Raw genomic sequence first — 11,716 nt, 5'->3', positions numbered from 1 at the left:
TCTTATATTTGCCTCGTTAGTACAATAAAAGGGTGTCCATGGCGACGTGGTGTGGTGGGTGTGACTGGGGGTGCATCCCAATATGTGACCTTGCCTCCTCCACTTGCCTCCTCCACTTGCTTCTCGTCATGATGACATCACTGACAACAGCATTATATTTCAATATCTTGCAAAAGCTCAATTGTAAAGTCTTTTTCTCATTTGCAATTGGGATGGTGAATGAAAAACAGTCCCTCAAAAGTTGTTGTGGTGAAGCTGACAGCTGGGAAACTTTATAGTTTTCTCCACGGAGGAGGGGCCAGGAGGCGGGACGAGGAGACAAGCACAAGTGGAGGAGGCAAGGACACATATTGGGATGCACACTGGGTGTTAAGAGAGGGGCCCTTTTATGGCAAAGAGGACCCTAAAGAAGAGTGATGTCTGGGGCTGAATGAGGCTGCGACGCACATAATAGGGGTCCAGTAAACACATATCTTTCCTTTTGTCAAAGAAGAAGGAGCCAAAACGGCCAAAATGTCAGACTCCTGTTTACACAGCGGTGCACAGAAATGAATGCGCGGAGTATAACTTAAACACACCACCTCTCTTTCTGTCTTTCCCTCTCTAGCTATCTCTCTCTCAACGCGCGCACACACACACACACACACACACACACACACACACACACACACACACACACACACACACACACACACACACACACACACACACACACACACACACAGACACACACACACACACACACACACACTCTCTCTCTCTCTCTCTCTCTCTCTCTCTCTCTCTCTCTCTCTCTCTCTCTCGCACACACACACACACACACACACACACACACACACACACACACACACACACACACACACACTCTCTCTCTCTCTCTCTCTCTCTCTCTCTCTCTCAAACACAAACACACACACACACACACACACACACACACACACACACACACACACACACACACACACACACACACACACACACACACACACACACACACACACACACACACACACACACACACACACACAGCTAAAACACAGTAGGGAGCTAAAGCTCTAAACCTCAGGACAATACTATGATGCAAAGATGTTGCTAAGGTTGTGGGCCCCTCTCTTGCTCACTACTGCCACTAGGTGACAGAAACTGGTATTACAACACTGAACTGACCAAAACATGCTATCGCATAAATACTGTAGCCTACTTCAGCATGCTGTTTGACATATTTTCTGTGACATGACTACATTTATTTCTAAACATTCTGTCAATGTAGGTTAGTAAGGAAAATTGTAAGTGAAACATAGCATACATACAACCTTAAACATCATTCTGTCATAAATGTCGCTTTATCAGTCAGTCAACAACAGAATGAGTGTCACATACACACAGACACACACACACAGACACACACACACACACACACACACACACACACACACACACACACACACACACACACACACACACACACACACACACACACACACACACACACACACACTCTCTCTCACTCTCTCTCTCTCTCTCTCTCTCTCTCTCTCTCTCTCTCTCTCTCTCTCTCTCTCTCTCTCTCTCTCTCTCTCTCTCTCTCTCTCACACACACACACACACACACAACACACACACACACACACACACACACACAACACACACACAACACACACACACACACACACACACACACACACACACACACACACACACACACACACACACACACACACACACTCGTGCTCTTCAACTTCAACTTCAGCCCTTATCAGCACTTGCCTGTTGGGAGGTCAAGCTGAAGGTCGAATGATTGTTTTGGTTCCTACATTGCAATGCTTCACAAATACAGCCTGGACAGTTCATTGTTGCAGGTGTATGGGGGTCCTCCCCCTGAACATTTTGTATTACTTGGATGCAATTTCCTGCACGTTAACTAAATTGTGTCGCGTTTCAGCTTAATACAGAGCCATGCTTTTATTTCTAAATATGGAATTCTGTATTTCAAAGGATGGTTGGCAACATACCACCAATCCTTCCTCTTTTTTCAAAGAATAATGATAATTAAAATGCCCTCAATTCTTCCTTTTAAAACCTCCTCATACAAATACTAAAGAAGTTTGGTGCATCGTAGAAAAGTTAGAAACCCCTATTCAAAATATCTCAGGTATGTTTACTGCCCCGAGCCGCCACCCCCTCTCCCCACCATCACCACTAGTCGCTGTCTGTGCCCAGCAGTTGGCATCAGGCCTAGTTGGCACACACTGGGCAACATAACGATCCCTCTCAACGACTTGCTGCCCAGGACGCCATTATACCACCCCCACAACTCACCACACTCATACTATTCACATGTATTCGCACCCGTGCGTGTGAACATATGAACTGCTGTGCTCAAACACGCACACACACATACACACACACGCACTCACGCACGCACACACGCACACACACACGCACGCACACACACAGTGATCGCTGCTTTTAATTACTGTTAAAAATGGGGGCATTGCCACATTAAGGTGCCACGGCCTTCAGTGTGATGTGACATGGAAATAAGATGGCCTCCAGGACATGGCTAAAAAAATCAATACTAAAAGCAGAGAGCGAGAGAGAGAGAGAGAGAGAGAGAGAGAAAGGCAGGGATGGGGGTTGGAAGGGGGGGTATGGGTCAGTTAGCACTTTGTAAATCCAGTGACATAAGGGTACTGTAGGTTGCGTAGGAAACAAACACACACACACACACACACACACACACACACACACACACACACACACACACACACACACACACACACACACACACACACACACACACACACACACACACACACACACACACACACATGCTGCATTGTATGTCATAGTGACAAAAAATACACAGCACACTCCTGTACCCACATTCCTTCCTCTTTTCTGTTAGTGGTGTGGATACGGTGTGTTTTTGTGGACTGAGCGTCAAGCTTCCCTGGGTATTATATTTAAAATCAGCCCAAACATGAAAAAGGCATAAGCCATCTGCAAACATCAACTCAGATTCTTCCTTTTTAAAATACATAAAAGTAGCATAAAAGTCTCATGAAAGTCTCGTAAGTGTCAACATAAAAGTACATTTTTTTAACATTTCATCAACATTAACGTCTCATGAAAGTCTCATGTTTCAACATAAAAGTCCACTTTTTTGTTTCAAAGAATACAGCCAGGATTCAGCAGCACATTGAGTTGTGAGTTATGATCTCCACACCCCCCTGCTCTCCTCTGTCAGATGGGAAGTATGTATGTGGATGTCAGACAGATAACAAAACATGCCCTTGCATGTATTATGGGCCATAGTTTTGTACACAGAGCAGAGGCAAGCACTCTGTGCACACACATTCACACACACACACACACGCACGCACGCCACCACCCACCCCCACCCCCCCGGCCGCACGCATGCACACACAGGCACACACACACGCACCCACACGCACACACGCACGCGCACGCGCACGCGCACACACACACACACACACACACACACACACACACACACACACACACACAGACACACAGACGCACACACACACACACACACACACACGCACACACACACACACACACTGACAGCTTTGCCTAGGCCCCAGACGAAGTCATCGGAAAGGCCACCCCTCCCAAAAAAAAAAATGAAATGAGGACTTAATTCTGGCTCCTACTCTCCTTGGGCCCTGGAAAACTGACCCCTCAGTCTCTCTGTTGACTTTTCTGCACACATACACCCACACACACACATCCTGCTTCACGATTTGACAACTAAGCCTACTTCCACAGCCATTGACGCGAGCATAGTCTGGCGTTGATAAATACTGACCTCTAGTGGTTATGACTGGCATTTCCCATCCTCTGGAAGTTCAAGGTGAACGTACAGCAACACTGTTGCATTGTGATGTCAGGATGAAGGCGTCAGTCCTGCTACATTTTAATTATTGTCTGCTAGGTTGATAAGTGCTCCAAAAAGGACTATTTAGACTGCAACATTTATGAAAAACTTGTGTAAAAAGTAAAACACCCTCCAAGTAAAAACAATTGGCTCCTCAGAGTCATTACACAGTATTGTGTGGGGGCCTCTTTCAGATGACTTTGTCCTGGTCCCGTCCAAAAGCTGTCAGCGCCTGTGTGAGGGAGTAAGTAGTCAATGCATTACATAACATGTGTATATGATATTGATTGTGTCGTCATCTTTTATAACATGACTGTGTGGTTTCTTCTCTCAGAGGTTCAACCTTGTGATTAAAACAAGTCACACAACTGACCCAGTGTGACATCCCGTGCCATCCTCTGAAGAAGACAGAAGCTGTGTTAAAATATGTCCATTTTTTCAGCAAGTGCCATACACTACCAGTAGGGCTCTAAATTAACACCAGCCAACCAGCCAAATGCTGGTGAGATTTCAGTTTGGCTGGTAGAAAAGACCACCTTAGCCACTTTGACTCATAAGTAAGTGCGTTTTTGGATAGTGAGATTAACATCTACTAGCCATTTTGGCTGGTCATGAGTAAATATAGGGCCCTGACTACCGGTATAATATACAGTTATACTGTACAATCTTTGTGGGTCTTCTCCCTCAGACCATAACATAACTACTTCATTCTTGCAGAACCACAGGGGGAAGTCTATTTCTCTCTCTCTCTCTCTCTCTCTCTCTCTCTCTCTCTCTCTCTCTCTCTCTCTCTCTCTCTCTCTCTCTCTCTCTCTCTCACACACACACACACACACACACACCATATACGTTTGACTAAGCATCATGCATGCCTGCACAATTTTAGGGCATTTTTGAATAAATATTGAGTCTGGCCCATGACTTCCTCCCAGATGTTGAATTTGGGTCCACTGTGAAATTGAGTTTGACAGACACCCCTCCTCTAGGAGGCATACTCGTACCTTGGCCCGTGTTTCATTCACAATGTTCTCCAGTTTAAATTTAGCTCCATCAAATGCTACATGTGACATATTACCAAACTTAGGCCTACTGTTCAAGCCAATCAAGATAGCAAGGTAGTAACTCCTGATCTGATTGCGCTGTGTCTACTGTGGGGATGTGTATTCATGTAATAGGCCTACTGAAGTTCACTACACTACCTTTTCATGGTCACGCACAGACATGAAAAGGAATCCATGGAGGGCTCCAGTGGCAGAACAACTGCACAGAGGGCCCCAGGGCCAGGGGCGGTTCTATCATTGAGCAAGGTCGGGCAATTGCCCGGGGGCCCCTTCCAGTCAGGGGCCCCGTCGTCAATCGACATTTATGCATCAATTTTTCATGCGGTGGCAATTTAAGCTTTCAGGGCCCTTGACCGTAGCTCAATGGGGCCCACCTAGATAATCTTGCTTTTTGGGCCCATGTTTCCGTTGTTACGCCACTGCCTGCATTTATACACCATCGATTATTAATTAATAATTTAAAGGGGGCCTCAAAATAGTTCTTTGCCCAGGGCCTCAGATTTCCTAAACCCGCCCCTGCCCAGGGCAACACGCTGGCAGGGCCTCCATATAGGGCCTGTACAGGTCACAATAGGGCCCCTAACACCAATACAGGAGGGCCCTGGTCCTAGGGGCAAATGCCCTGCTCGTCTCCCCTATACCAGGTCGGCTCTCAGACTGCGTATGCCAACTTTGGAGTGTGCTTACCTCATGGTCAGAGGAGCTGGATTGTGCACATAGTCTACCCAGTGGCAGAGGGGGGAAAAATGTAAAAGGACAAATGTAAAAAGCAATGTTTTGTCTTCTAATATTCATAAAATAAAAAACACAATCAACATAAACAATAAACATGTAATAAATAAACTCATAGTTTATTGTTATCAGGTCTATATAGGCCTTTCAAAACATTGTATTTTAAATACTATAACATACTATATGTTTTTACTATGAAGGTTGGCAGTTTCTTGTAAAAAATAGTCTTGCCAAACAGTGAGGTTATAATTATTAATCTGAAATGGATTGCATTTATTGTAAATGCTTCAGACCAATCCACCCTGCGGTTTCAAAATGACTAGCCGACATGAAAAAAACGCCTTCAACAGAAGTGAAAGATGGCACATGCCCGGAACAATATTGAGCGCAAGAACCACAAATGATGACCGCAGGCCTTTAAAAAAACAAAGCAACCCCCGCCCCCCGTCCTCTTCTCTCTCTCTCTCTCTCTCTCTCTCTCTCTCTCTCTCTCTCTCTCTCTCTCTCTCTCTCTCTCTCTCTCTCTCCATCCGCGTTGCGCACGATTGCAGTGCCGCATTCCTCTCTCCAGAAATGCATAGCCCGGGGGCCCTGCCTGCGTCAAGTTGTAACCTGCACGGTCCAGAGTGCTGAGCACCGCACTCTGATTTTGACACACACTCTTCCGCCTCAAGCTCCAACACAACACAGGACACAAAACGAGCATTAGGCCTACACGGTATACACAACAACACCGTTTCCGAAGTTTAAAGACATGGGGGGAGAGTTTGACAGGTCTGAGAGTGCTGAGGAGCGCAGATTATTTTTGAGGGCCGAAGTGTTGGCGCGAATCGACACAAACTTCACAAGGCTGTTTCCACAAACAAACACCAATTAAACTCTTTTAACACTGATGAGATCTGCGGATAGTGATTCCCGTGGAGATTAAAAAAAACAAAACAAAAAAAAACAAAGACTGAATCAAGTGCGTGGAGTGGCATGGATGGGCGTGGCAGCTCACGAGACATTTCTTTTCAATTAAATATACAGAGATACTTAGATAATTGAAAAAAAGAGAAAAAAACTCATATGTCCACGCAAAAATAAATGCGACAGTGGATGAAGGACAGGCATACCAGGAAGTTCATTATGGACATCATTCATATATAATATGGACATCATATATAGTAATATAATTGATGAATGAAGTGAATAGTTTAGACAATAACGCTGTCAACTGTGTGCACAACTCTATGACACTGAAAATTTACACCACAACTTCAGCGCTGAACAGGAAAAGCGAAACTGGCGCGCGAGCACCAAACCGCGACTAGTGTGCGTCCCGTGGAAGTGCTACTACTGAGAAGTTCACCAAAGCAACCGACGCACCTACAAATGCGATGACAAACAGCGGTCTGTTTTCTCCACGTTTTGAGGTAAGATAGCTTCTTTTTTTGGAACCAAAAGCCCGTCTCCTGCTCTTCGAAGATTATTAACACGGTGGTCTAGTTTTTAACAGTGTCGTTGTAAGTAAAATGAAAGACTGCCTGCCTGCCTGTCAGACACGAAAGCCAGGACATCAGTTTGTCTCCAGACGAATGTTTGCTTTTAGGCTACTTGGATTCTTTAGCCTACACTGATAAGTGATGCCGTTGATATCGGACACACTGTTCACGACGCTACTTTTATTCGCTTTGTTTTGCGCCATGTCACTTCTTTGTAAACGCCAAAAGTCAGCCAGGCACGAGAGTGTCAAACCACGACAACCAACAGCAACACGTTTGAGCCCATACTGCTTTTACATAAACGTATCTATTGGATCTGGTAGCTGAGTTAGTCGCACTACAATGGAAATACACTTCTATCATTTATGTCATTTATCTAGCCTACAACAAGGAAATTGTCACACAAAACAACACCAACACAGACGCACACAACTTTGTGATTGTTGCAGCACATACGCACTTGTGAAGATGGTTGGCTGTAGCCTACTCGCAAAGTGGTCATAAAGTTTTGGGGGAAAATGCTGTGGGCTACCACATGCTTGTCATTTCCAGTCTGTGTCTGTGGATCCCCGTGCAGAGGAATGTTTACACAACACAGGACCAGCATGCACTAAAAAAGGGGATCTTAACACAATAGAGCGGATTACAGCATCATGTTGTTAGGGCAGTCGCAACCCACTCATTAGACTAAGGTACAAAGTAAATGTTATCTGGTCAATTCATTGATCCTTCCCTTTTAAGCGTTACACGCATCAGCATTTCCTGTGTGTCTGCACTTTAAATTCAGATATATTGGAAAGTTGCAGTTGTGTTCATAGGTAGCGCTTAATAACTCAGTTCATTACATTTTTTCTTCATGACTTTACATTGTGCAAGCTCTTTCATCCAAAGTCACGGCTACAAAGATGACATACTGTACTGTACTGTACTGTACAATACTGAGTGTGGGGACATACAGATAACAGAGAATGGTTAACAAGAATAAATCAAATGCTGTTACAATTTTAAACTGACTCACTCAACTACTGTAAAATGATACAGTATAGGCCATGCCTACTGGTAATGAATCACACGCTTGGAGGCAGTGCCAGCTTGCTTCCTCCTCACATTGCTGTCAGTGGCACTGCCTTTCTGTCTTACGAAATCCGAGTTTGTGGTGAACTTGAGTGAAGGAGAGCCCGTGGCTTGTACAGTGACGCGTGCTGGGACTATAGGGCTGTCCTGGGACCAAAACATGGCTCGGGCATTTTTGGCGTAGACCAACCTGTCACATGTCCCTCCTCTTTTTCTATGATATTATGATTCTATTCAAGATGGACCAATGTTCCGGCCCATGTAAATGGTGGGCTGATCTCAAAGTGAAAAATGTCTACCCATATTTATATTTACAGTACATTTACTGTATGTGCCTTGCTGTTGCGTGTCTTGTCAGTTGTAGGCTATGTATTTGATGTTGGGGATATGCCAAAAAAAAAATCCTATCGACTATGTCGACATGGCAATGAACTTCTTGAACTTGAACTTGAACTTGAAAAAAAAACCGACAACAACAACAAAACAAAAAAACAACAACTTTGCTCCCTGAGCACTGTCAGCCCACTGGGCAAATGCCTTGTATGCCAGATAGCCAGTCCAGCCCTGGCTGGGATGTACGTAAACATAGGCGGCGGGCGGCGGGCCGAGGTTGGACTTTGCTCAGGCAGATCTGCTGTTGAGTAATGCTGAATGCCAAGTGTTCAAGTGTATGTGAGTGACTTTACAAGGAAGGGCGCCGTCTCACCTGGGGCACGCACGCACACGCACACGCACGCGCACACGCACACACACTCACGCACACACACACACACACACACACACACATGCATGCAAACACACACATGCAAACACACACACACACACACACACAAACACACAAATGCATGGATGCACGCACGGAACACATATGCATGGACGCACGCACGGACCCATGCATGCACGCACGCCCAGCACCTGTGACATCACTCCACATAAAAATGTGATTGGCCTAATTATTTGTACTTTAGATAAGAAAGCATGGGTGTAAAAGGGTGTGTTTGTGTGCTCGTGTGTGCGTGCGTGCATGCGTGTGTGCGCATGTGTGTGCGTGTGTGCTTGTGTTTGTGCGTGTGTGTGTGTGTGTGTATGTGTGTGTTTGCTCCATAAAGTGTTGGGGCACATGTAAGGGTGTGTATGTGTTTCTGTTCCTGTGAAGTCCTGTCAAACCATTGTCAATATTCACCCCAGACTCCTAGTAGGCCATTGGTCATTGCATCATACCTAGATCAGTAAACCAGCCGCTTGCACTTTCATTTTGTACTGAGCGTCTGATATGTGGCCCCATTGGCCTGGTTGTCTGAGGCAGAAGCCTATCAGGCCGATCATCAAGACAATGGTGATCCACACACTGGAGAACTTCCATTAATATCTATGATTGTAACAACAACAGCAATAACAACAGTAATAATAATTATAATAATACTGTACAAATATTTGTTTCAGGCAGGCAGGTACATAGGTAGGGTGCTCCTCTGTATGTTGGTATGTTGATGATGAATATTTAGGTACAGGAAGACAGACAAAGACAGACAGCTGAATATGTTATCGTACACTGAAATATAATTGTAATAATAATTTGATTCTCTTCAGAGGGTTGGACCATCACACCTTGGCTGGTGCCATAGAATGCTTACTGTGCCCTAGAAAGGCGAAGTGGACTAACTATGCCAATACTGAAACTGAGAAAAAGACCTTCAAAGTTTTGTTATTAGGTTGTTGTATTGTAGTAGCTGCAACTAATCCGGGTCAATTATGGACTTTTGAGTTTGTCACTTGAGGCGCAATTGAGGGCTGCCCCCCTTCTTGCACCGGTGAGGCATACATGCAATTTCGTTGTGTGCAGTGAGCATTGTGTGCTGTGGAGTGCGGTCTGTGTCACAATGACAACAGGAGTTGGAGTTTCCCATGTAGGCTTTCACTTTAAGATAAAGGAAGTGTTATGAAAATGAAGAGTTCAGATGCAAAACCCCCTAAGTGCCTTTTCAGAAAATAATCTTAATTCTTTTTTATTTAATACAAAGCTATCAAAATTGCATATTTGTTTTATTTTATTTAAGTAATATAACTATTTGTATGTATTATCAAGTACATAAATGTAAATCAAACCAACAATGGGGTTCTCTAAAAATATAGAAGTGCAGGTCTTCAGAAATGTAGTTAGGGGGTTTTGCATCTGAAATCTCCAGATCCTTTTCAGTCTAAACTCAATTTTGTCAATATACTGCATACTACGTAGTTGCTGCACTTTGCCTTTGTGGCAGCACTAACAATAGGCCTACATGGGTAACACTTTATTTTAGGGATACATCTATTAGCACTAATACATACAACGTTCCTGTATAAGTAACTTGTAGGGCATGTACAAAGCAAAATCAAACATTTGTAGGCATGTATTTGCAAATGTCTTGTTCATGCACAACAAGGGATTTATTACCAATTTAACCTTAGTAAGGACCTAGTAGGCCTTAGCATTTGCTTAGTACATGCCTTGCAAGTTACTTATGCAGGCATTGACATTGTATGTGTTAGTGCTAATAGATGTATCTCTAAAATAAAGTGTTACCAATACATGTTAGCGGAATGCAGAATTTCATTGCATGATCAGAAACCCAGACATACTGTAAGCATTTAAAAAAAAAAGAAAAAAGATTGCCTTTATTTTTTAAGATTGTGACAGGAAGTGAGTGTGCAGAGATGGCAAAGGATCCGGGCAGGGAGTCGAACCCGGGTCGGCCACATAGCAAACGAATGCCCTGGCATTTGTGCCACGGTAGGGCCTAAAATACCGTAAGCTTGATCATAAAGTATCCTTAGAGTTTGAAATGCATTTGACGTTGCATGTGTATTGCACAGTAAAGAACAGCTTCCATACATGCTCCCCCTTGCCTCTGACATGTGCACTCATGCTTGCAAACTTGTTTGTTTGCATATCCTCTCTCTGTCTCTGTTTCTCTCTCTCTCTCTCTCTCTCTCTCTTTCTCTCTCTCTCTCTCTCTCTGAGTCTCTGACATGTGTGCACACATACACACACAGGCTCTCTCTCTCTCTCTCTCACACACACACACACACACACACACACACACACACACACACACACACACACACACACACACACAGACTCTCTCTCTCTCTCTCTCTCTCTCACACACACACACACACACACACACACACACACACACACACACACACACACACACACACACACACACACACACACACACACACACAGGCTCTCACACACACACACAGGCTCACACACACACACAGGCTCACACACACACACAGCTCACACACACACACACACACACACACACACACACACACACACACACACACACACACACACACACACACACACACACACACACACACACACACACACACAGACACAGGCTCACACACACACACACACACACAGACACAGGCTCACACACACACACACACACACACACACACACACA

Source organism: Engraulis encrasicolus, chromosome 21 (assembly GCF_034702125.1).
Source record: "Engraulis encrasicolus isolate BLACKSEA-1 chromosome 21, IST_EnEncr_1.0, whole genome shotgun sequence".
Classification (NCBI taxonomy): Eukaryota; Metazoa; Chordata; class Actinopteri; order Clupeiformes; family Engraulidae; genus Engraulis; species Engraulis encrasicolus.
This window is presented reverse-complemented; position numbering follows the sequence as displayed.